The sequence below is a fragment of the Tenrec ecaudatus genome, chromosome 5 (genome assembly GCF_050624435.1).
Source record: "Tenrec ecaudatus isolate mTenEca1 chromosome 5, mTenEca1.hap1, whole genome shotgun sequence".
In the NCBI taxonomy this organism is placed as follows: domain Eukaryota; kingdom Metazoa; phylum Chordata; class Mammalia; order Afrosoricida; family Tenrecidae; genus Tenrec; species Tenrec ecaudatus.
The window spans coordinates 82,828,429-82,854,733 of record NC_134534.1 but is presented as its reverse complement, the minus strand read 5'-3'; the positions used below and the strand labels follow the sequence as shown (position 1 = coordinate 82,854,733).

General features: G+C 40.6%; 2 pseudogenes; one reads left to right on the top strand and one right to left on the bottom strand.

Moving 5' to 3' along the window:
- Positions 1–6,586: 6,586 nt before the first annotated feature.
- LOC142448816 (phosphatidylethanolamine N-methyltransferase pseudogene) lies at positions 6,587–7,303 on the bottom strand (annotated as a pseudogene).
- A 5,013-nt stretch (positions 7,304–12,316) lies between these two features.
- On the top strand, positions 12,317–12,445 carry LOC142449428 (U2 spliceosomal RNA; annotated as a pseudogene).
- The last annotated feature ends 13,860 nt before the right edge of the window (positions 12,446–26,305 follow it).

The window sequence follows — 26,305 nt, the reverse complement described above, 5'->3', positions numbered from 1 at the left end:
GTAAAGATGTATAAGGTTTCTAATTAAAGATTGGAGCCTGGTGGTGTAATGGCTATGCCTGGGCAGCAATCCACATGTTTGGCAGCTCAAAACCACTAGTAGCTCCACAGGAGAAAGGCTGGCCTTTCTACTTCTGTAAACAGTTTGTCTCAGAAACCCATGGGGACTGGAGGGGTGGGAGGGGGCGGAGTCGGGGAGGAGATCACAATGAATCAGCATTGACTGGATTACAGTGAGTGAGGTAGTTAATTGTTCCAACCTGACCAATAAACACATGTGGGGTTAATTGAAGGGCAGAGGGATAAATGACTCAGTGAGCCTCACTTTTTGAGTTCTCAGGTCTCTTGCTTTGTGATGGTCAGACCAGGGTGCAGCTGCCTTAGCCAGTTCCCTGCTTCAGCTGGCAAGGCTCACTTCCTGCAAGACATCCCCAAGGAGAAGCCACATTGGACCTACCCCGATGCAGCCCTGAGTATTGGAGCAGCCATGTGGAGATTCCCCACCCCCACCCCCACCTGCCAGGGCTGAGATGCGTACATATTCACTGACTCGGCTTTCCTCCTGCAGTCAGCGTCATTGTGTGTGTTTTGTGAGATGGAAGAGGACTTTGTGGATTGGTGTTGGACACATGGGTTAATGGGTTAATGTTGGACTTGTGGGCTTGAGCAGCACTGGGTTGGGATGTTTTCTTGATATGCACTTAATCTTTACATAAAACTCTCTCTTATACATGAGTTTCTATAGATTTGTTTCTCTAAAGTATCCAGACTAATACAATGGGTTTGGTTTTTTTAAGTAAAGATTTAAAAAGCCCTGGTGATTTAGTGATTATGTGTTGGTTTGCTAACTGTAACATTAGCAGTTGGAAACCACCAGCTGCTCCATGGGAAAGAGATGAGGCTTCCTACTTCCATAAATAGTTACTGTCTCCAAAACCCATAAGGCCAGTTCGGCCCTGTCTTATGAGACCACCATGAGTCGAAATAAACTTAATGGCAGTGAATAGGAAGTAAAGATTTATGGTTCATTAAAGATATACAGACTTGCTATAAACTGGACTTTACTAGATGGCAGTGGGTTTAGTATTTTCATTGATGCTGTTTTGGTTCTTCACAGATGGGAGGAGCCTTGGTGGTGCAGTGGTGAAGCCATCGACTGCTAACTGAAACGTTGATTATTCAAACTCACCCACCAATCCTTGGGTCAAAACAAGATGGCAGCCTGCTTTTATGACAATCTTCAGGCATGGGAATCCTATGGAGTAATCCTACGATGGTCTGTAGGGTTGCTGGGAGTCAGAATTGACTCAGAAACAGAGAGTTTGGCTCTTTAATAGCTGCCAGAGGATTCTTGGGTAAAGAAAAGCATGAGCCTGCTCAGCTGCTTACCAAAAGATTGGTTCGTGTCCACCAGAGGTGCTTCCGAAGAAAGATCTGCCCATCTAATTCTGAAAAATCCACCATTGGAAATCCTATGAAGCAGCTATGCTCTGAAACCCACGGGGTCAGTATGGGTTAGAATCAACACCAAGGCAACAGTTACAGTAAGAGTTTCTTTGTTCCGCCATAACAAAACAAACAAAACTCCACTACTGTCTATTCAATTTCAACGGGGGTCCAATTGGGTTTTCAAGGGCCTACATAGGGGTTGATTCCATATAGAACATTCTAGGACCCCATATAGATTTTCCAGGACTTTATATAAGATTTTGGAGAGTGTAAATTTTATGGGAAAAGACAGTGTCAACTTTCTCCCTCAGAAAAGCTGGTAGATTTACATGACTAGCCTTACACTTAGTCCAGAACACTTTATTGTGCTCATGTGGAAATTTCACATACAAAAAATATCAGTAATTCAGAGAAAATGGTAGGATGTTGAATGATTTAAAATCAGGAATGTGTGCATCAGGCTTGAATCCTTTCACTATATCACTCAATCTGTATGTTATAGCCTGAGCTATGCAGGTACTCACTGGAAAATATTATATGAATCAGAATAGACTCCATGGCAGTGAGTTCTACATACACACTGATAAAATCTTGTAACAGGATTCCCAGATTCTTCAATATTTTCAAGACTGAGCCAGTACCCAAAAAAACCCAAAATTATAACAAAACTGTAGAAATCTTGGTGTGACACCCCCCTCCACCCACTTTTCTCTATTATCATAGTTTTTATCATGTGCTCTTACTTTCAAAATAGGGTAAAATATTTCCCTAAAATCAAATTCATTGAGTTCTCTAATGTGACCAGGATATTCAAAAACTTTAAGAGAGATGGCCATAGCTTCACCATAAATAATACAAAAATATTCTATGAGAGCACATAATGGAAAGCTAAATGGGTAGCCAGAGCACACATAGTATAGGATTTACAATGAATAAAAGTCTGTGTAAGCTGTTGCAATTACAAAGAGCTTTTTGACCTAGAATAAATTGACAAATATTTAGAAAAAACAAAATCTACCCAAATTAACAGAGACTGATATGGATAACCTCAACAGGCCCATAATGCAAGAAAAAAATAAAGAGGATCAGGTTACTTCCAACCAAGAAAAACCCAGGACACTATGGCTTCAAGGAGGAATTTTACGAAGTATTCATTGAAGAGCTGCCACCAATCCTACAGATTACTACAGAATTTAGAAAGAGACAATAAGCTCCCAAACCCATTCTATGAAGCAAGCATAACTCTGATACCCAAACCAGGGACACATCCTACAAAGATAGAAAACTACTGACCAATACCCCTCACAAATATAGCTTCAACAAAATTCTGCTGGCCAGTAGACTCCAATAACACATCAAAAAAATCATTCACCACGATCAAGTGGGATTCATACTCAGATGCAAGGATGGTTCAATAATAGGAAAACAGCCGATGTAACATACCACATAAACAAGACAAAGAATAAAAAACTGTGATTATATTAATAGATACAGAAAATGCATCTGACATTATTCAATATCCATTCCTCATAAAAAAATACTCAATCAAACAGGAATAGAAAAAAATATCCTCAACATAATAAAGAACATCTAGAAAAAAGGAACAGCCTGTATCCTGTTACTACACAAGCAAAACAGCCCTCAAAGTCACACAGAAATGTAAGAACAACTAAGCCAATAAAGCCACAAAACCATAAAGCACACAGCAAAATGACATCAACAAATCTGCACTTATCAATAATGATACATTGAATTTCAATGGATTATATGCTTCAGTTAAGAACAGAGAGTAACAGACTGGAGTGGAGAGCAAGACCCATCAATACGCTGCCTACAAAAGGCACATCATAAGACACAAAGCAAAAAAATACTAAAAAAAAAAATTCTCCCAATGAAAGACCCTCAAAATACATTTATCAAACTCTCACAGAGTGGAAAAGAGAGAGAGTAATTTCAGCAATGATCATCAGAGCCTTCAATATACCACTTTCAAAGAAAGACGGATCATCAGGAAAGAAACTCAATAAAGACAGAGAAGAACTAAAAACACAGTCAACCAACTAGACTTCCTGGAGATATCGAGCCCTCCAACCAGTGCAAATGAAACATTTTCTAGAGTAGGTCCCCACGTTAGACAATAAAACAAACCTTCATACATTTTTACAATTGAGAGTCTGCAACCCATTTTCTCAGGACACAATGCTACAAAACCAGAAATTAAAAAAAGAAAGAACAAGAGCAAAAAAATCAAATGCATGGAAACTGTATAATATAGTACTTAAAAATGACTGGGTAATAGATCAAAAAAAGGGGTGAAAGAAAACAAATTCTTTGAAAGAAATGAAAACAAAAGCACAACATGCCACAACCTTTGAGACACAACAAAAGCAGCTAATGGAGAGCAATTTATAGCAATCAATACCAAATGAAACATAGTGTGTGTATAAGCGGAGGCAGAGGGAATGCAGCATCTTCAAAAACTAGAACAAAAGCAACAGCAGAAAATAAATCATAACAATTAGAGCAGAAATAAATTAATTGGAAAACTGAAAATAATGGAGAAAATCAACAAGACAAGATGCCCGATCTTTGGAAAGATTAACAAAATTAAAGAAAGAACTGACAAACTTAACAAAGGGAAAGAGAGAAGATGCAAATATCTAGACTTAGAAATGGAAAAGGTGATTCTAGAAGAGAATCAAATGAAATTTGCAAAAAATTATAACATACTATGAAAGACTGTGTGCTGGTAAGTTTGAAAAGTAGAAGGGACAAATACAATCTACCAAGTTAACACAGGTTGACACAGATAGACAACCTCAAGAGGCATATAACAAAAGAAGAAATAGATCAAATCATCAAAACACTTTCAACCAAGAAAACTTCAGGGCCAGATGACTGCACAGGGGAGTTTCAACAAGTATGCAGAGAAAAGCTGCCCCCAAGTCTACACAGACTATTCCAATGTATGGAAGAGGCCAGCAAACTTTCAAGCTCATTTTATAAAGCTTGCATCACCCTAATACCAAAATCAAGCAAAGACATCACAAGAGCAGAAACTACAAATCAATATCGCTTATGAGTATAGATGCAAAAAAATTCTCAACAAAATCTTGATCAGTACCAAAAAAGAAAATGTGTTGCTGTCTAGTCAATTCTGACTCAGAGAAACCCTATAGGACAGGGTAGAACTGTTCCTGTGAGTTTCTGAGATGGTAACTCTTTATGGGAGTAGAAAGCCTCATCTTTCTCTCACAGAATGGGTAAGTGTTTTCTAACTGCTGGCCATGCAGTTAGAAGCCCGATGTGTAATACACCATTATCAAGTGGGATCATGTCAGGTACACAAAGATTCAACATTAAAAAAACTATCAAGGCGATCTTGTTGACAGAAACTCTTTGTGAATGGCATAATAAATTTTTCAAGTCTAACGATTTATTCATTGCAAATAACTTTTTTCATCAACTTATAAATCTTATCCCCTAGAGGATAGGGGCACCCCTCCCTCCCATATTTAAGAGGGTAAGCCTCCACTGAGGGAGGATGGGCCTAAGGAACTCCAAAGAGGAAGTTATCAAAAGGGAAGTTCAAATACACCAGCTTCCCCCACAGTTCCTTGGCCAAAAAAAAAAAAAAAGACATACCCATACATGTCTGTTCTGTGACAGCAATAGATACTATAAGTTGATAAGATGGCCCAGCTTTGACAAATCATCTTGAGTGAAGACAGAACTGATGGCCCTGCATTAAAACAAAGACCAACTTGTGGCAGAAGAGAGGACTGAATTGGGGGGCATGGTTTCCTCCTTGCTTAAATTTGGAAAGAAAATAATAAAAGCACACTTAAAAAAAATTAAATCATTTTATTGGGGCTTGTACAACTCTTACCACAATCCACACATACATCCATTGTGTTCAGACACTTTTGTAACTTTTTAAAAAACAGTACAACTTCATCAAAACAAAAATGAAGAAAACCTAGTAAAAAGTCAAATTAAAAACAAAGAGAATAAAAAAAATCTAACAAAATAAACTCAGCCAAAAAAATTAAAGTGGAAAAAGAAAGTAATAACATCATAAAACAGCCAGCAATAAAGCTATACCTATCAATGATAAAAAAAAAAACTATCAAGGCAATCCACCACATAAAGCAAAAAATAGATACAGAAAAGGCATTTGACAATGCTCAACACCCATTCTTGATAAAAACACTCAAAAAGAAGGAATATTTCTCAAAATAATAAAGGCCATCTCTGAATAATCATCAGACAATATCTCATACAATGGGAGAAAACTGAAAGCATTTCCCCTGTGAAAGCATTTCCAATAATCACTCAACATTGTGCTGGAAGTCTTACCTAGAACCACCAGGAAAAGAGGAAGCAAAGAAATAAAAGTGGGAAAAGAAGGAGTGAAACTCTATTTGCAGATGATATGATTTTATAACATTGAGACCTGACACAAAGATTGATGGAAACAATCAAAAGATTTGTCAGCCCGCAGCATGGAGGGACCTGTGTGAAGTTAGTTAACACAAAAAGAAAATTATTGTGTGACTTCACTACTGTAAAGATAAACATCCAGCTTTGAAATTGCCCAATAATTGGTCATTTAAGACTACCATATTAATTTCCTAGTTATTTTTCTTTTTGTGACACGTCTTAGTCTTGTAGACATAGGTTTGACTTAGTGAATGAGTGTCTAACTCTCATTGTTTTCTTCAATAATGTTCAGTCAATTAAGTTTTTGAATCTGTGTAAATTAACATTCCATTTATTTTAGGTTAAAAACCTTTATTTTCTTTTTCTCAACAGTAGTTTAAATTCTATGCCATTAATGACTAGATTAAGGATATTATTATTAGAACTACTGAATGTCCAATGAAGTTTATCTATATTATTTCTCAAGAAACTGATTGTGCTGCCCCTAAATGGACCAGGGAGATATATATATATATATACCTTAGATACACAAATGAATTTTAAGCTCACACATTTTTTTTTTTTTTTTGAGACAGAGGCCTTTATTGGGGAGTCTGAGTGCAGGGGCAGTGGAAACTCAGAGGAAGCGTAACAGCCAGCCCCGTTTCCAAGGCACTGGAGAAGCCATGAGGTGTGAACCTGAGCAGTGGAGGTCGCGCCCCTCGGGGTGGGCTGGGCAGGGTGGGCAGAGGGCTCGACCCCAGCACAGTCACTGCCTCCCTCCCAGGCCCACCAGCTGGCCGGTCAACTCTGCTTGTGGGACTTGGCGGCTTTCTGCCGGTAGATCTCTGCTGTGAAGGGCTCCTCGTAGTAGACCGCAATCACATAGACCAGGGCCACGATGGCAGACAGCAGGAGGCCGGCAGGGCTGGCGTGCATGACGGCCCAGCCTAGGTAGTTGGCAGTGCTGCCCCGGTACATGGGGTTGTCCAGGACACTGAACAGGAACGTGATCACTCTGGCTTCCTTGAGGATCCCAAATTAATCATCTAGGAATGTTCCAGTGAAACCCAATGCAGAGAAGCTGGAGAGTACAAACAGGACCCCCACTCCCAGAAGGGCGAGGCCCACGCGGTAGGCTCCGGCATTATCCAGGCTCTCCATCTTGGGCTGGCTCAGCATGGCCTGGGTGAAGTAGTGCGAGCGGACCAGGTTCAGGAGCAGGATGGCGCCACCCAGTGCATAGCAGGCCAGGTAGTGGGACCCAAAGGCCTTGCTCAGTCTGTGGGTCTTCTGTTCCCATCTTGCGACCACATTCCAGAAGAGCAGATTGAAGGCGATGGCTAGGACTGCAGCCACAAAGCTGGGGTCCCAGGGATTCACGTAGCCCAGTAGCCAGGCCATAACGTAGAGGTCTGCCTGCAGTCCGCTGCCCGCTGGCGGCTGCGCAACAGAGCCACACTTATATTCTTAAGCTAAGAATAACAGGTTCTTACGATACCCCCGTGGCTCAATATTTGCCCTCTTTAAGTGATCACTGAAAATATGGGTGCAATAGCAAAGTGTGGCAAAGAAATCAGATGGTGCCCAACTCTCAGAGACAACGGTATCTGGGGTCTTAAAACATGCAGCCATTGAAATGAGGTGTCTGCTAAATCTACACAGAAAGAGCACACCAGCCTGTGTGAGTCAAGGATTATAAATAATAAAATCCGAGATTAGAGGAGAGACTTGTAATGGGGTTTAAATTCAGAGCAGAAGTCTATGGATGACATTGAAAAACCAAAATCCATTTTCAGAAACTGCACTTGGATTCAGCCTCCTTTGAATTCCCTGGGTCCACTGACTAGTCCATTGAACAGTGTTGTCTTCAGACAAAGTGCATTGGAAAGTGGATTACTGCAGATAGAGTTAGATTAAAATTTAACATCTTACCATTTGTTTTTCCTTTTGATCCATTTTTAACTTGCTTTAGTTTTTCTTATTTACTGCTTCCTTTGATGTTCAGTTTTTCTGTGTTTTATTTTGTTGTTGGTTTGGTATGAATTTCTTTATATGGAATTCAGGATAGGTAAATCCATAGAGATAGTAACTAGATTTATAGGGCTATGGCAGAGGAGGATGGGGGAAAACAGGGAGCTAATAATGGATAAAATAATGAAGAAATATTCTAAAATTGATTATGGTGATGACTGCAGAACTCTTCTTAATATATTTAAACAACTGAATTGCATATTACATGAATTATATATAGTAAATTTGGATTATCTTAAGCATCCAGAAGGAGAGTAAATATTGTATAAATGAGTTCCACCAACACAGCCACCAGCATTGGAATCTCCTAGAGTTATGCTCCCTGGTGGTCTAGAGGTTAGGATTCAGAATCTCCTGGAGTGCTTATTTAAAAGGCATATAAGTGGGGCCCACTTCACAATTACTAAACTCTGAGGATAAGCTCAGAAATTTGCATTATAAACAAGTTCCCAGGAGACTTGTGCATGTTAAACATTAAATTTGATAAATACTAAATCTGATATTCATTCATGTGATAAACACTAAATAGAGAAAATTTTAAAATTTACCCAAAGAAATTATGCTAGCAAAATAAATTTTAATAATCTTTTCATAGTTTTATATACAATTAGATATGCATTCATATATTTTATAATACTCATATATTTATAGTCCATTAGATGCCTATATCCTTAAGTCTATTTAATTTTTTTTAACTTGAAGCATATTTTAAAAGGTATGCATCACAGAGTGTGCTTTCAACTACATTATTTACTTTCTCTTTAAGATTGACTAAATTGTCCAACTTTATTTATAAGGTCACTCTCATTCTTAGGAAATCCTTAAACTAGCTGTTAAAATCATTAAGTCAGGGTCTCCAATTTAATCCTTAAAGTTGACCAGCCAGCAGTGAGTCATTGTAATCTTTGAGGTTCGACAGGAAAAGAATTGACGTCATTACAAAATGCCACTGTGTAATTGTCTTTGAGAAAATGGCAGTTGAGTGTACACAGTTGGGTAATCAGATATGCTCGACAACAGTCCTTGAGCAGGTGAGCTGGCAGATGCTCGTGCTGGAAACAGTCCTTGTGAAAACTATCTAGGATCTATGACACACTTTCTCTGACATAACACAGCTCCATGAGTTAGCAAGATGTTTCCTCTTTCCAGAAAACCAACCAAGTGATTAGGAGTGATCATTTGGCACATGTTATGCCCCAGGGACAACTGCAATGAGAGATGTTTCCTACAAAGGGGCTTCCACCATGAGCCAGCGCTGTCCATCTGCGGCTAAAAACAGAGCTGCATAAAAATAAAACTTAAACTTCTCACCCCTTCAGTGAAGATGTTTTCCAGAGTAAACAGACGTGGAGTTAGCCAGCTTGTTTCTCCAGCTTTTACTTTTTAAAGAAGGAAAAACAGAAAGCGGGTCAACTGACCTCATTAATTTATCTCACTAAACTAAAACACTGCCCCCTCAGAGAATTAACATATAAAAGTTCTGGTTAATGGGTTTCCAGCTTTGAGAGAGCAACAGGAATATTATTGTTAACCATCAATTTGGTGTTCTGATTATGTAAATGCTACATCTAGGTCAGAAGCTAACATTACTATTGACTTTTACTTTTAAAAGACATGCCAATCACAAACACATTTATTATGTCTGTCCTCCTCTCTCTCTCTCTCTCTCTCTCTCTCTCTCTCTCTCTCTCTCTCTCTCTCTCTCTCTCTCTCTCTCTCTCTCTCTCTCTGTTTCCCACCAGTCCTCACCCAATTTAAAAGAGGCAAAACTACAGGAAATTGTCTACATAGGGAGCGGCAGACCAGTGCCACCACCCCCAGCCCATTCCTCCTATGAGTCTGCTCCACGAGGACTTGTGATGGTGTATGAGCATGTTCTGATATTGAAGACAGGCAAATCTCAAGATAGCGGAAATCAAAATGAATTTTTTTTTGATTCTGCAAAATCATGTCCATTGTCTTCTTTGTTCAAGTCCCAGGGTTCTGATGGACACACCAAAGAGTTGCAGTCCACAGAGTCATCAAATTCAACGCTGTGGCAGAGTGTTCCTGTATCCCGGCCAGCCCAGGACCGTGCTAAAAGACTAAGAGAATTCACCACCTAGAACCCTGAGCTCAGAGCCCTGCAGGCCTACATCAGAAGAGCTCAGTGCAGTAGATGAAGCATTGACTATTGAGAGTGGTCAGCCATCTACTCATCCATACGTGCAATTGAATATCCCTTATCACTGCCGCCTTCTATCTGTCTCCTCATCTCATAAATTTCCAGTCATTTCCAACTTCTTTATTTAAGGTCTATGGTAGAAGCAGTTGACTCTGTCTTCTTTAATTTTTAGAGCAACCAATCTAAGCAAAAGAACTCAACCTTGCAGTCTCTTAGAGCTAGACAAAAAGCTTGCTCTCGTTGGACCTGTGCCAGGAGGGTGACTCGCTGCTGTGGCAGGCCATTTGCATGTCCCTTAGCTCCTTCTGGCCTTCATCTTTCCACTTTCCCAATGGAAGCATCACTCCGGTGATTTCCTAGGCCTCCTCTAGTCAAGGACTCTGGGGAGTAGAAGGCAAGGTAATTCCTATGTCCCCTGCATTTTCCCTCCTCCAATATGAATCCATCTGTCAATCCACACAGCCAAATTCATTCATACTGTGTATAACACACACACACTTATTCTCCCCTCCCACAAGCCTCTGATCAGACTTGGGGAGGAAAGAGCAAACAAGAGAACAGCAAAGCCTTCCCAGCCCATGCTAAGCTTCAACAGTGCTCAATGCTGGCAACTAGTTCCTTGCATGTTGGGTGCTTAAGAATATGGTGAACTCTGTTCTGGTGGAAGGGTGAACACAAGGGTGAAGACCGTAGACTTCTCAGCACTTTGCAGGCATCAAGGAAACTGATATCGAGGAAGGAAGGAGAGACAGTATTTGCACATGAGAGTTCTAGAAAGTAGGATGGAGGGTTACAGCTCAACCATATTGGCTTCAACATACGTGTTCTTTACGATTATAAAGCGCACATGCCTGAAAGTATCAAGCTCCAGTGAGTATTACACATCAAAGCCTAAAGCTGGAAGGACTCTTCTCCACTCGTGCATCCAAGGTACCGATACCAGTTGTCATCAAGTCCATCTGACTCTGGGACGGCTCCGGGTGTGTCAGAGCACCACTGTGCTCCACGTGGTTTCCAGTAAGCAGGTTGCCAAGCCGTTCTTCGGAGACACCTGTCAGTAAATGTTCTGCTCCAGTCAAATGCATTATCTGCTTGCACCACCCGGGATTTGTGTTCAAAAGTGGTGTAAGCTTGAATGAACCAAGGATTGTGTTACCAGCATTCAGGTTCTTGTCTTACCAAGAGAAAGAGTTACTTCTGGAAGATATAGGGCATGGCAAGAAAATGTTATTTAAAATTCCTGAGAAAGAAGAAATCCTTCTCAGTCAGGATGACTGGTTTTAGTATTTCTTATCTCCTTCATGAGTCACATGAGTTTGGTTTGGTCTGGCATGCATATCAAGCAGTTTTTAGAATCCACAGGCCTATGAGATTCTTGGTAACATCCCACAGGACTCGCAAAGAGTTCTGGGAAATGTAGTCCTAGTATTTGGTCCAATACTCCACACTTCGTCCAAATCGCCACCTTTGTCCCCTTGCCCGGTCTCAATTGTAAATGATAAAATCTCAGATTAAAGGAGGGAATTGTATTAGAGCTTAAATTCTGAGCACCTGATTTGCAGAAGACTATGGACGACAGTGAAACTCCCAAATCCATTTGTAGACTCCATGCACTGAATACACTTCCACTGAATTTCCTCAGACCGTTGACCAGGGGGGAAAAGTCTTGCTCTCAATCAGTGTGCTTTGGCACATGGATCACTGCAGACAGAGTTAAGCTAAAATTTAACCAGTTTGTCATATTTTCCCATTTCTAATTTGTTCCAGTTTCTATAATCTTCTGCTTTCTCTTAGATTGAGGGTTTTTGTGTTTCATTTTGGTTTTGTTGAAGTTTGAAGTTTTTTTTCCATATGATTTTCTTTCTTGAAATCGAGGATAGACAACAATAAAGTTGGTGAAGGGAGACATTGGACAGGGAAAGATATGACAAAATAATAATTTATAAATTATCAAGGGCTCATGAGGGAGGGAGGAGGGAGGGGATAAAATGAGGAGCTGATGTCAGGGGCTTAAGTGGAGAGCAAATGTTTTAAGAATGATGAGGGAAAGGAATGTACAAATGTGCTTTACACAATTGATGTATATATGGTGATAAGAATTGTATGAGCCCCCAATAAAATGATTTTTTTAAAAGAAGAAATTGAGGCTAGATAAATCTATAGTGATAGTCACTAAATTAGTACATCCTTAACCCAGGAGAGGCTAGTGTGGAGCTAATAATAATAGGTAGAAGAATTAACAAAATGTATCGCTTCTCGGCCTATTGGCTAAGATCAAGTGTAGAATGAACAAAATGTTCTGAAATTGATTGTGGTGATGCTTGTACAACTCTTTTTAATGTACTTAAAATATTGAATTATATGGTACGCAAATTCTGTCAACAAAACTGGTTTTGTGGTTTTTGTTTTTTTAAACAAAGTAGCTGTGTTTATTCTCTCCTTTACTGCTTCCCAGGAGGTGTTTACTGAGTACCTCCTCAGCATCCAAAGCAAACCTTGTGCTGCTTTGAACTGTGTGATCTGGGGTTTACCTTCAATGACCTGGATATGATCAGTATGCTACTGCGTGTGTGTGTGCTGGCTAGGTCAAGCATGAATTTGCCCACACATGCTCAGGAGTCATCAAACGGGGAAACCTAGAAAGGCACAATGCAGAAACGACTTTCTGCCATCCACAGCACTGTCTGCACACAGCGTTTGCACATTAGCAGTCTGCTTGCCGAAGGCATACTATAATTACTGACTCTAATAATGAATTCTCATGCCAAATGTCAGAAATGGACTATTTCTGGTGCCCACTGAAAATAAATGTAGTCAATGGATACAAAATGTAGTATATTCACACAATGGGATTTTATCCACCCATAACGAAGTTCTGAAACATGCTACAAAGGGTGAATTTTGGAGACATTATGCTGAGTGAAATAAGTAGACACATAAGACAAATAATGTAATTCCTTATCTAGAAAGAAAATTTCAGAGAGACAGAAAGTAGATTAAAGGCTACCAGGGACTGAGTGAGAGTGACATTGGAATGGATAATTATTGCTCAAGGAGTTCAGGGTTGGAACAATGGAAAATTTTTCTGAATGTAACTAATGCCACAGAATTGTACACTTACAGGAGATCCAAATGACAAAGATGTATGTTATTGATATTTACCGCAATAAAAAATTTAAATGACTATAGGTATCCAGAATAGAAATATATATATATTTAATTGATTTAGACTTACCAGGAAGAGTAAATTAAAAGAAAATGAGGCACCCCTCACCCCAGAATAATTCATTTCAGAGGACCATACTGAAGCCACAGCTCAGGGAGGGGGTGCGTCTGAGCAGAGCACACAAGAGCAAACGAAGAGGGAAGAAGAGAGAGTGGAGCACATCCTGGCCCACCAAGCCCTGAGAACAATACTCCTGCTCAGAGCAGCCAATGCACATAGAGGACCATAGGGCGAGCCCCACCACAAGACATGACATCCCTCACAGACCCATATCGCTACAAGGGTCAAAACTGGAGACACAGTGCAGGAATTGTGTCCACCCTGACCCCACCACAGGGGGACAAAACGCTGAGGGCATGCAGCAGAGCAACCAAGGGATCAAAGCAATGAAGTCCCTGAGGAATACAAAAAAATCAGACTTTGGGGCCAGGGTGTGCTGCCCCATCAGAGTCGACCGGAAAATACTCATAAAGATCAACAAATAGACCTGGAACTGTTTATAGGTTTTTCTTTCTTTTATTTTTTTACATCATTATATTGGGGGCTCATATAACTCTTAGCACAATCCATGTTCTGAAAATGATCCATTGTTAGGCACATTTGTACATTTGTTACCCTCATTATTCTCAAAACATTTGCTTTCTATTTAAGCCCTTGGTATCAGCTCCTCAGTTTTTCCCCTCCCTCCGTGCTCACCATTCCTCCCTCAAGAACCCTTGATAATTTATAATTTTTGTTTTCATGTCTTACACTGTCCGACATCTCCCTTCACTCACTTTTCTGTTGCCCATACTGCATGGAGGAAGTTATATGTAAATCCCTGTAATCGGTTCACCCTCTCTACCCTACGCTCTCTCAACCTTTCTGGTATTGCCACTTTTACCACTTGTCCTAAAGGGATCATGCATCCTGGATTACTGTGTTTCCATTTCCTATCTGTACCAGTGTACACCCTCTGGTCTAGCTGGATGTGTAAGGTATAATTGAGATCATGATAGTGGGGAGAAAGAAGCATTTAAGAACTAGAAGAAAGTTGTATGTTTCATCATTGCTACACTGCACCCTGACTGGCTCATCTCCTCCCAGCGACCCTTCTATAAAGGGATGTCCATTTGCCTACAGATGGGCTTTGGATCCCCACTCCGCACTCCCCCTCATTCACAATGATATGATTTTTTTCTTCTTTGATGCCTGATTCCATTGACACTTCGTGTTTTGTTGTTGTTGTTGTTTTGTTGTTCTGTTTTCTTTTTTGTTTGTTTGGTTTTTTGCTCTGTCTTGTTTCTTGTGCTTATTATTGTCTCTGCATGTCTCTCTAGATAAGATAGGTGGAGTAAACAATCTGGAAGAGAAAACAATGGGACTGATGTTGGGGGGTGGCACGGAAGAGAGAGAGGCGGGGGAAAGGAAGTGGCTGTTAACAAACCCAGGAATAAAAGAACCACAAGTGATCTAAAATCAATGGTGAGGAGGGTATAGGATACCTGGTGGGGCTTGATCAAGGGCAATGCAAACAAGTATCACTGAAACTCGAATAAAGGCTGAACATGATAGTGGGACCAGAGCAAAGTAAAAGGAAATAAAGGAAAGAACTAGGAGGCAAAAGGGCACTTATAGAGGTCTAAAATAGGCATGCACATATATAAATATACTTATACAGAGTGATAGGGAAATAGATCTATGTACATATATTTACATGTTAAGTATTAAGGTAGCAGACATTGGGCCTCTACTCAACTACTCCTTTTGTTCTAATAACCTGGCATAAAAATGAACCAAAAACAAAAAATCCTGCCATTCCATGATTCTGAGCTTCCCGACATGATCACTGAAGGCAAAATGGATGCATAAGCAAAGATGGTGAAGAAAGCTGATGGTGCCCAGCTATCAAGAGCTAGAGTGTCTAGGGTCTTAAAGGCATGATGATAAACAAGTGGCAATCTAGCTGAGAAGCAGCAAAGTCCACATGGAAGAACCACACCAGCCTGTGTGATCATGAAGTGTCGATGATATCAGATATCAGGCATCAAAGACCCAGAACAAAAATTCATATCAATGGCGAGACCCAAAGCCCATCTGTAGGCAACTGAACATCCCCTTACAGAAGGGTCACAAGGAAGAGACAAGCCAGTCAAGGTACAATATGAGACCAATGAAGCATGCAACCTTCCTTTGGTTCTTTAATGCTTCCTGTCCCCCACTAACATGACCCCAATTTTACCTTACAAACCCAGCTAGACCAGAGCATGTATATTGGTACAGATAATAGCTGAAAACACAGGGAATCCAGGACAGACAAACCCCTCAGAACCAATAAGGAGAGTAGCAATAACAGGAGGGTAAGGTGAGGGGAGAAAGGTGAGACTGATCACAGTGATCTACAAATAATCCTCTGCTAGGGGGACAGAAATGTGGGTGAAGGGAGACATCAGTCAGTGTAAGACATGAGAAAATAGCAATTTATAAATTATCAAGGGTTCATGAGGGAGGGGGATGAGCAGGGAAGGAGGGGAAAAACCAAGAAGCTGATACCAAGGACTCAAGTAGAAAGAAAATGTTTTGAAAATGATGATGGCAACAAATGTACAAATGTGCTTGACACAGTGGATTGTGATAAGAGTTGTATGAGCCCCCAATAAAATGATCTCCTTCCCTATTTCCTCCTTCATTAATGCTTTTATCTATCTTATCCATCCCACCTCCTAATTTAGGATTCGCTCTCCTTGTCTCCACCTGAATCTTATCAGTCCTTCCAAGGAAATATCCCTTAAATCATCCATCCCTTTCCCATTACAGCGTATTGCCTTTGACCAGGTTGCTGTGATCATTGTTCAAAGGCAGGATTGTTACAACACCTCTGGCCCAGTTGTTCTACAAGGAGCCCTTGTGTTGTGAGACAGCGGTTAAGTTCAAGCCCAACAATTGCTCCATAGGGGAATGCAGTTTCCAAAAAGTATACAGACTTTGGAACCCTGTGGGGCTGTTCTTTCTGCCCTATAGGGTAGCTCTGAATCAGAAATGACTAAATGGTAAAAAGTATGATATTTATACATCTGAGGCAAGGAGTTGACAAACTAATGCCCACAGAACAATCCAGTCCCTTGGCTATGATTTATGACCTACAAGCTAAGAAAGGTCTCCACCACCACCCCTGCCCTTTTTTTAGTTAAAAAATCACTCTTTAGTTTATTAGGGACCCTTACAATTCTTGTCACAATCCATACATCACTGGAACTGAATCCATATATCCAGTGAATTTGTACATATGTTGCCTTCATTCTTTTCTAGACATTTACTTTCCATTGAGCCCTTGGTATCAGCTCCTCTTTTTTCCCTCCCCCTCGCCCCTTCCCCATAATATAGTGAAGCATGCTATATTCCTCCAGTTCCTTGAAGCTTCCTCACCCCCCACACACCTTCTACCATGACCCCAGTGCTGCTTCTCAATTCAGACTAGACCTGAACATGTACACAGGTATAGATAAGAGATGGGAGATCATGACACACAGAATCCAGGAACAGGAGTGGCAATAGTGATACCAAAGGAGTATTGGGAAAGGGAAGAGGAAGGGAGAACAGGGGAACTGATCACAATGTTTGACAAATAACCATAGCCCCTCTCCAGGGGAAGAACAACAGAAAGCATGTGGAAAGGGAGACAGAGGTCAGAGTGAGATATGAAAATAATAACAATGTTCAACCTATCAAGGTCTTCCCCTTTTTAATGGCTGAAAAAAATTAAAAGAACAATATTTTGTGACCATGAAAGTGACACAAAGTGTAAAGTTTAGTATCCATAAAAAAAGTCATCATGGAATACAATCACTCTCCTTTATTTACATGTTGTCCAGGGTGGCTTGACAGCCACCACATTGAGGAATTGCAACAGGATGTCCCACAAAACCTTAATACCTGGCCCTGGACAGAAAAAGCTGGTCAACCCCTACCCCAGCCCATTCTTTCTGTCCATAAGGCTTCCAGATTTTATGATCATATTTATTTTAATTATTCACTAGTGAATAGTATAAAATCTTAAGCCTGGTATAAATATTCCCCTTTGATCTAGCCTATTTCTTTACTCTCCCACCCCCACCTCCTCTTCATGTCTACATATTTCCTGATACAATAACACAATTCTAACCGTGATCGCAGTCTTCATTCAGTAGTTCCGTCTGCCTGAAATTCCCTTACCCGCTTCTGAACTGGAAACACTGCTATGCATTCTTAAAGATCCAGTTGACATACAATAAAATATGAGGTGGTGACTGTACAGTTCAGTGAATTCTGCAAATGTACGTACCGTGTAATCAACACCCAAATCGTGATGTTGCAGGCCTCTCCTAACATAGAAGATTCCATCTTATCCCATCCCATTCAGTCAAGTACCCCTTCCCACGATCCCTTTCTTATTTCTATCATTTCTGCTTAGTTTGGGCTGTTCTTACACTTTATGTAAATGATAGGAGACTGTACTTACTCTTTTAAAAATTGTTTTGTAAATTAGGTGAGGGTTTATGTTTCAGATCATCTGTTTGCATTCAGCAGTTTCAAACTACTAATCAAGTCCCCCAATGGCTTACCCGCACCCACTTCTAGCTTCCACTTTTCCTTCGTGTGGATAATCTCTGTTACACTCGAGTTCACACTTGTGTAAGATCCAGCCTATTGCTTTCTCTCCCCTCCCCTTCTCACCCCACGCCTGCAATCTCCAAAGGCTGTTCTCTTGGGCATGAAAGGTTTTATCAGAGTTTTCTATATATTTCCCTTATAACTGTGGCCTCATCTATTATTTGTACTTTTGTGAGAACTCCTTTCACTCAGCATGACGTTCTCCAGGTCTATCCGTGTCATGAGGTGCTTTGTGGTTTCGTCGCTGTTATTTAGCTGTGCGTAGCTTTTCACTGTGTGTACAACTAGAGCATCTTTATCCGTTCTTCTACTGATGGGCCTTTGGATTGTTTCCATCTTTTGGCTATTGTGAGCCGTGCTGCACTGTACATGGGTATGCTTACGTCTGTTTGTGTTAGGGCTCTTACTTCTGTAGGAATTATACCTAGCAGAGTTATTGCTGAGTCATATGGAATTTCTATTGCCGTTATTTGAGATGGCATCATACGGCTTTCAGAGTTACAGTCCTGCCCACAGTGTATGAGGGCCCCAAGCTCTCCACAGCATCTCCAACCTTCGCTTTATCTGTTTGGTACTTGAACATGGCTGTCAATGTTGGTGTAACGTGGTATCTCATCGTTGTTTTAAAGTACTTGTTCTTTTGTACCTGGCTTCTCTAGCTTGACATTAAGCTTTTAATATTCATTTTTTGTGTTGTGCTAATAATTGTACTTTGTTTCCTTTCACTGCTGTAGAATATTCCAGTCTGACTAATCTATAATGTCTCCTCTTATTGATGGCCATTTGGATTGTTTCCAGTTTGGGACTATTATGGATGAAGTTTCTATGAATTTTCTTATGAAAGTATGTTCGTAGTTTGGGGGAATTGCTTGGTCAACCTTTGGTGTTTTCAATTTTAAAGGGTGTAAGATTTTATCTCATTTGGGTTTTCATTTTCCTGAAGACTAATGATGCTATTATCATTCCTTATGTTTTCTTTTTAAAAATTTTTTCTTCCAAATTCTACCTTACAAATCTGGCTAGAACAGAGCATGTACACTGGTACAGATAAAAGCTGGAAGTGCAGGGACTCCAGGACAGATAAACCCCTTAGGACCAATAATGAGAGTAGTGATACCAGGATGGTAGGGTGAAGGTGGGGGGGAAAAGGGGGAACCAATCACAATGATCTACATATAACCCCCTCCCTGGGAGACAGATAACAAAAAAATGAGTGAAGAGAGACAGTGGTCAGTGTAAGATATGAAAAAAGTAATAATTTATACATTATCAAGGGTTCAGGAGGGAGGGAGGAAGGGAGGGAGGGAGGGAAATGAGGAGCTGATACGGAGGGCTCAAGTAGGAAGAAAATGTTTTGAAAATGATGATAGCAAGATAAATACAAATGTGCTTGACACAATAGATGCATGGAGGGTTTGTGATTAGAGCTATAAGAGCCCTCAATAAAATTATTTAAATAAATAATAAAAATGGACAAATGATGCAAATTTTTTAAAACTTTTTTTTCTTATTTAACTGAAGGTTTACAAAGTAGATTCTCAGTTTTATAGTCAGCAATTCATACACATTTTGTCTCCACTCGCCCATTGCAATCCAGTCAATGTACCATCTCCTACCCCACTACCTGCCCTGTGCTTCCTGTTTCCATTCCTCCTTCATTTCTAGCCTTCTGCCCTTGGGTAAATGCTGCCTTTTTATCTGGAATGGTTGGTTAGTCTACCACAGAGGTAAGTTCCGTCCCAGACCTGGAAGGTGACTAAGGATTACAGACTGGGGGACTCCCAAGATTCCGGCCCTTCATCACCTTCCAGGTCTGGAGTTGTTTCACATAGTCTGCCGCTCTATCCAGGACCTGCTGGAGAACTAAAGCAAATGGGAGAAATGAAGACGTAAAAGAGCTGAACAAAAAACGTCCGATGGCAGCGTGAGAAGAAAGCGCCAGCTGTCATAATAAAATGGGCGAAGACCCGGAGTTAGAAGGCCAAAAAGGACGAACGCACTCAGCATACCTCAAGCTCAAAGAACTAAAGGAAAAATCAATCCTCAAGTTTTAATATTTAAGGATTCCATCAGCAAAATATTGAGTGCTGTAGGAGCTTCTTAGATATAGCCAAATACCCTGGGGGAATGAGTTGCTGGAGTTGGGAAAGCAGGACAACACTCGCCGGGGACATGATGTCTGTTTCCAGGGACCGGTCTCTCCTGACCACATGTCCACAGAATGTGAGACACGGTCACTTCTAAGGAACATTCTGACAGTACTTCATCCAAGACAGGTTTGCTTGTTCTTCCGGCAGCCCATGATACGTTCAATATTCTTTGCCAACATAAAATCAAAATACATCATTTCTTCTTCCATCTTCCTTTGTGATAGTCCAGCTTTCACGGGGTTTGAATAGATGACATTACCAAATCTTGGTTAAACACCCCTTAGTCCTCAAAGCAGTATCTTTGTTCTTCAGCACTCTAAAGACATCTTGTAGCGTGGATTTGCCCAGTGCTGTACATCCTTTGATTTCTTGAGTGCTGTTTCCATGAGCATGGATTGTGGATCCCATCAAAGTGAAATCCTTGGCAACTTTAATCTTTACTCCATTTTTCCATTTATTGGACCAGTTGTGAAGATTTGCATTTTCTTTATATTGAACTATAGTCCACATTGAAGACTGCACTTGATCTTCATCATCAAGTGCTTCAAGTCCTCCTCACTTTCAGCAAGCAAGATTGTGTCATCTTCATCTTGAAGGGTGTTAATAAGCCTTCCTCCAATCCTGGTGCTGGGTTTCATATAGCTCAACTTCTCTGATTATTTGATCCACTACCAATTAAGTGTAGTCACAGATGTTTCTCATTTTTAAACCACTCAGTATTGTACATGTCTTTTATTGTGGCAGTTACATCATCTCCTGTCAAGTTGAGCTAAGGGGTGGAGTCTCGCCCGTCAATCAAGTCACAGCCTGATTGACCCTCTTGTTGTGGGCTTGGCCTTCTCATGAGAATTCTGGGAACTTCTTCCTCCCTGAAGGCAGGACACACTCTCCCTCTGCTTGACATTCCTGCTGACAAATCACATGGAGCCATGCAGATGGCAGCAAGAGCCTGGAGCTGGAGGAGCCACATGGAGACTCACCCCAGGACCGAGATGCTTCCACCGCCACTGAATTTACTACTGGCTTGTGACCTTCCTGCATTTGACATTACTGCATGTGCTGCATGAGTCTAAAGAGGTATTTATGGACTAGTATCAGACATGTGGGCTAATATTGGACTTAGTGATTTGATCTGGACTGGACTGGGATGGTTTCTCAATATATAATTGCTCTTTGAGATTAAGCTGTCTCTTACACCCATATGTGTCTCTGGACTTGTTTCACTAGTCAACCTCACCTAACACATGTACCTAGACAAAATTTCCAATCAGAGTTGATCATTTTACCAGATTGACTGAGAAACTTGTCTAGTTGCAAGATATAGTACTCCTTTTGAAGTAGTTGGTTTATTGTGCCACCCTGGCAGATAAACACATGTGGGGTTGGTTAATTGAAGGGCAGAGGGATAAATGGCTCGCTGAGCCTCATCTTTCTAGTTCTCTGGTACCTTGCTTTGTGATGGTCGGACCAGGGTACAGCTGCCTTAGACAGTTCCCTGCTTCAGCTGGTAAGGCTCCCTTCCTGCAAGACATCCCTGAGGAGAAGCCACATGGACCTACCCCGATGCAGCCCTGGGTGCTGGAGCAGCCAGGTGGCGACCCCTGCCAGTGCTGAGATGCTTACACATTCACTGACTCAGCTTTCCTCCTGCAGTTGGCATCATTGTTTGTGTTTTGTGAGATGCAGGAGGACTTTGTGGATTGGTGTCGGACATATGAGCTAATGTTAGACTTGAGGGCTTGGGAAGCAGTGGGTTGGGATGTTTTCTTGATGTGCACTTACCCTTTATATAAAACTCTCTCTTATACATGAGTTTCCGTGGATTTGTTTCTCTAACGTACCCAGACTAACACACTAACTCATGGAGACACTATGTGTGTCAGATAGAACTGTGCTCCATGGTATTTTCAGCGATTGATTTTCAGTAGATCACCAGGCCTTTCTTCTGAGACACCACTAGGTGGAATCAAACTACCAATCTTTGCATTAGCAACTGAACACATTAACCATGTGTACCCCCCAGGGAGTCCATCACATCCAAAACCATCTCTTAGTGAGAATTTTATGGTGAGAGAAGATAAAGGAGTATTATGCCTCGAAACTCAAAGCATTTCTCAGCCAACCCGGTGAGATGAATTCTCAACCCGGGTAGCCAATTTGTAAGTTATGCTAGGAACTCTGCAGAGCTGAGGCCATCTTAACGAATATTGACCAGTATTAGCAGCCAGATTTAAAGTGAAGAGGACAGTTCTATGGACAGACATTTGAAGACACCATTCTAAAACTTGTCAGTGACAATTGTAGTTGCTTCACTGTAGTTCCTAACTAGAGTTTTCAAACTACTGTTTGGATCCCATAATCAATTGAGAGACTAATCTTATTTTTATTTTTTTAAGAAAACCTGTAGCCGGGGATAAAGATAAATTATATTTTGTGACACTCATTTGAGTAAAAGTGTTTGAAGTATGGGTACTAGGCAGAAAGGTTTAAATGTCTCTGCCATATGCATCCAATTCTCTCATTTAAAAGTAAAACAAAACAGTCTTCATTAAAGCCAAAAGATTTGCATGAGGAAAGAAGTCAAGGAAATTAATTTTCCAATGAAGAGATGAGGAGCATTCCTTGCATTTCCAGCAGTCCCTGGGGACCCGGGTAGAGAGCAGCTTATATTACAAGGAAAACCACAATTAACTTATCTCCCCGATAAGCTTCAGGCATTTCCCTCAAAAGCACCTTTCAACACCGTTTTTTTGGTGGAAGAAACCAAGGAAGTCTTTTTATTTTTGTTTCTTGACTATAGCATTCGGCTCCAATTTGCCCTGCCTGCAAGAAATGCAGGGTATGTCTTTTACAAGTATTTTTTTAAATAATGTATGGTATTCTTGGACCACAACTAAAATCTTGATTCTGTCATTTACCAGCTGTATCGCCTTATACATGTTACTAGCTTCTCTGTGTCTTCGTTTCCACATCTGCCAAACAGAGGCAGTAGTATGCACTCCAAGCTTTGCCGTGAGAATTAAACGCAAATCTACGCCTAGTACTTAGAACAGCGCTGGTAGTAGTAAGGGCTTTTGATTATAGCCCAGGCTGATAGTGCAGCAACTGCTGAAGAGCGTGCTAGAAAAGGTTCCTCTTCCATTTAGAGGGTTTCTTTCCCTTGGAGAAGTGGCCCGGGCTGACATTAATAAAGGTGCCCCAGGCAGCACAAAGGGTTAAAGTTTCAGCTACTAACCTAGAGGGTGTGTCTAAAAACCCCCACAGTGGCATTTCGAAAGAAAGACCTAAGTATCTACCTACAAAAGATCCCAGCCTTCAGTGCAGTTACTCCGATACACATGGGGCTACTACCATCAACCCGAATCAACTTCAGGGCAAAGGGTTGTGTTTGATGGGTCCTTAATGAACACACTGCAGACAACAAGGAGATATGGCTTCTGGTGCCTAGACCAGAGTGTTGAGTGGCCCGAGCTACTTAATGATTGCTGAATCCCAGTTGCCCTGTGATATACATTGAATTGTATCTCCCAAGGTAAGGACTGAAATCCTAGTCCTTTGGATGTGATCTTTTTTATATAAATGAGGTCGAACTTGACTGGGTCATATTTCTGAGTGCTGTACGAACCCAGAGGCACACAGGAGAAGGCAGAGGCAGCAACAAGGATACGTGGCAGCTATCAAATGGTAAAAATGCATAAAGGACCTCTCACTAGATTTCCACCCTGAATTTGGATTTCTGACCTCCTGAACTGTGAACAGGTAGCTACTTACCCTTTAAAGCCACATATTTGTGATATTTCTGTTAAAGTTGTATTGGGAAAGGCTGGCATCTTTTTCTAGAATGACTTCGAGTATGTACAATACTCACTGACATGAGTCCTGCTAAATTTCTCCTCCCTGATTTATAATTTCTCAGGAAAAAAAAGAGGTCCTGTTTCCAGGGCCCCACACAACTTTGTGCAGTCTAGAAGTTCTTGGTGGTACTTGGAAGCATAGAGCTAGTAGCAGCTACCAGCAGGTACTTTGAAACAGCTAGAAGTACTTGGTGGTACTTTGCAGAGCTACCAGCAGCTTTGACCACACCGAGAATATGCTATAGATTGTTGTAATATACTAAACTAAGACAAAATATTCAGTATTCAGTGCAACACACTATTTTCCAAGTCCACAGAGTAAATTGTCATTTCCACAATGTTCCAATTATCATTTGTACATTTTTGTTGATAAGATTATCTGACATGTTAAAAGTAAATGTTTCAAGAAGCTACAATTTCCTTAATTACAATAATTTTTAAACTTTCATTATTATTTATTGTCTAAGTTTACAAAGCAAATCAGTTTTCCATCCAATAATCCTCACACATTTTTAACAGTTTTATTAGGATGTAATTCTCAAGAAGAGTTGTATAATCATCACAATGAATTTAAAACATTTTCTTTGTTCCTGTGTTCATCATTATTAGCTCTTCATTTCCCCAGAACCTGCCCTGCCATACCCACTGGAACCATTCGTCCAGTTACTGTTCCCTCAGATTTACCTAACCTGGATTTCATATACAGGAAGTGTTTTTAACTAACAATAACAAAGTAAAACAAATAAAAACCTCTATAAAAAACATAAAAACTAGAAAAGATTTAAAATGAATCCAAAGGGAGAACAAATGATAAGGTGTCAACTTTTAACTGACTTGATAGCACCTAACAACACAGAAGCAGCTGCAATAATCCGCTTTCCAACACACTGTATGAGAGCAAGGCTATCCACATCCCTGATCTATGATGAGAGGGGATTTATTAGAGGCTTAATCCATGTGCATTTCCCTTTCACTTCAGGAACATGCTTTAAAAAATAAAAACAGAACAACTTTAAAATGGGTCAAAAGGGAAAGGGAGATCAAATGGTAAAATATTACATATTACCTGACATTTCATGATGCTCACCTTCCCGACACGATTGCTGAAGACAAAATGAGTGTATAAGCAAATGTGGTGAAGAAAGCTGATGATACCCGGCTATCAAAAGATACAGCATCTGGGGTCTTACAGGCTTAAAGATAAACATTAGGTCATCTAGCTGAGAAGCAAGAAAACCCACATGGAAGAAGTACACCAACCTGTGTGATCACGAGGTGTTGATGAGATCAGGTATCAGGCATCAAAACACAAAAATCATATCATTGTGAATGAGGGGCAAGTGTGGAGTGGAGACTCAAAGCCCATCTGTGGGCACCTGGACATCCCCTTACAGAAGAGTCATGGGGAAGAGACAAGTCAGTCAGGGTGCAGTATACCACAGATGAAACATACAACTTTCCTCTAGTTCTTTACTGCTTCCTCAACCCCACTATCATGATCCCAATTCTACCTTACAAATCTGGCTAGACCAAAGTATGAACACTGGCACAGATAAGAAATGGAAACAGGGAATCCAGGACAGATAAACCCCTCAGGACCAATAATGAGAGTAGCAATACCAGGAGCAGAAGGGGAAGGTGGGGTATAACTCCTTCTCTGGAGGATGAACAGCAGAAAAGTAGATGAAGGGAGACATCAGTCAGTGTAAGACATGAAAAAATAATAATTGATAAATTATCAAGGGTTCATGAGGGAGGGTGATCGGGAGAGGGAGGAGGAAAAATGAGGAGCTGATACCGAGGGCTCAAATAGAAAGCAAAAGTTTTGAGAATGATGATGGCAATAAATATACAAATGTGCTTGACCCAATGGATGCATGTATGGATTGTGATAAGAGGTGTACGAGCACCCAATAAAATGATTTTTTTAAAGCAGAACAGCTTTAAAGTGGGTCAAAAGGGAAAGAGAGATCAAATGGTAAGATATTAAATTTTTTAAAATCATTTTATTTGGGCCTTGTACAGTTCTTATCAGAATCCATACATATATCCACTGAATCAAGCAAGCACATTTGTACATATGCTGCCATCATCATTTTCAAAACATTTGCTTTCTACTTGAGCCCTTGGTATCAGCTCCTCATTTTTCCCTCCCTCCCCCACCCTCCTTCCTTCATGAACCCTTGATAATTTATAAATTATTATTATTTTGTCATCTTACACCACCTGACATCTCCCTTCACCCATTTCTCCACTATCCATTTGGCAACAGACATCATTGCTGCTCTTGGTCATTCAAAATGAGGGAAGTGGATTATATGAATGGATTTTAAGAATAAGTCAGTTTGAGGAGGTTATACGTAGATCATTGTGATCTG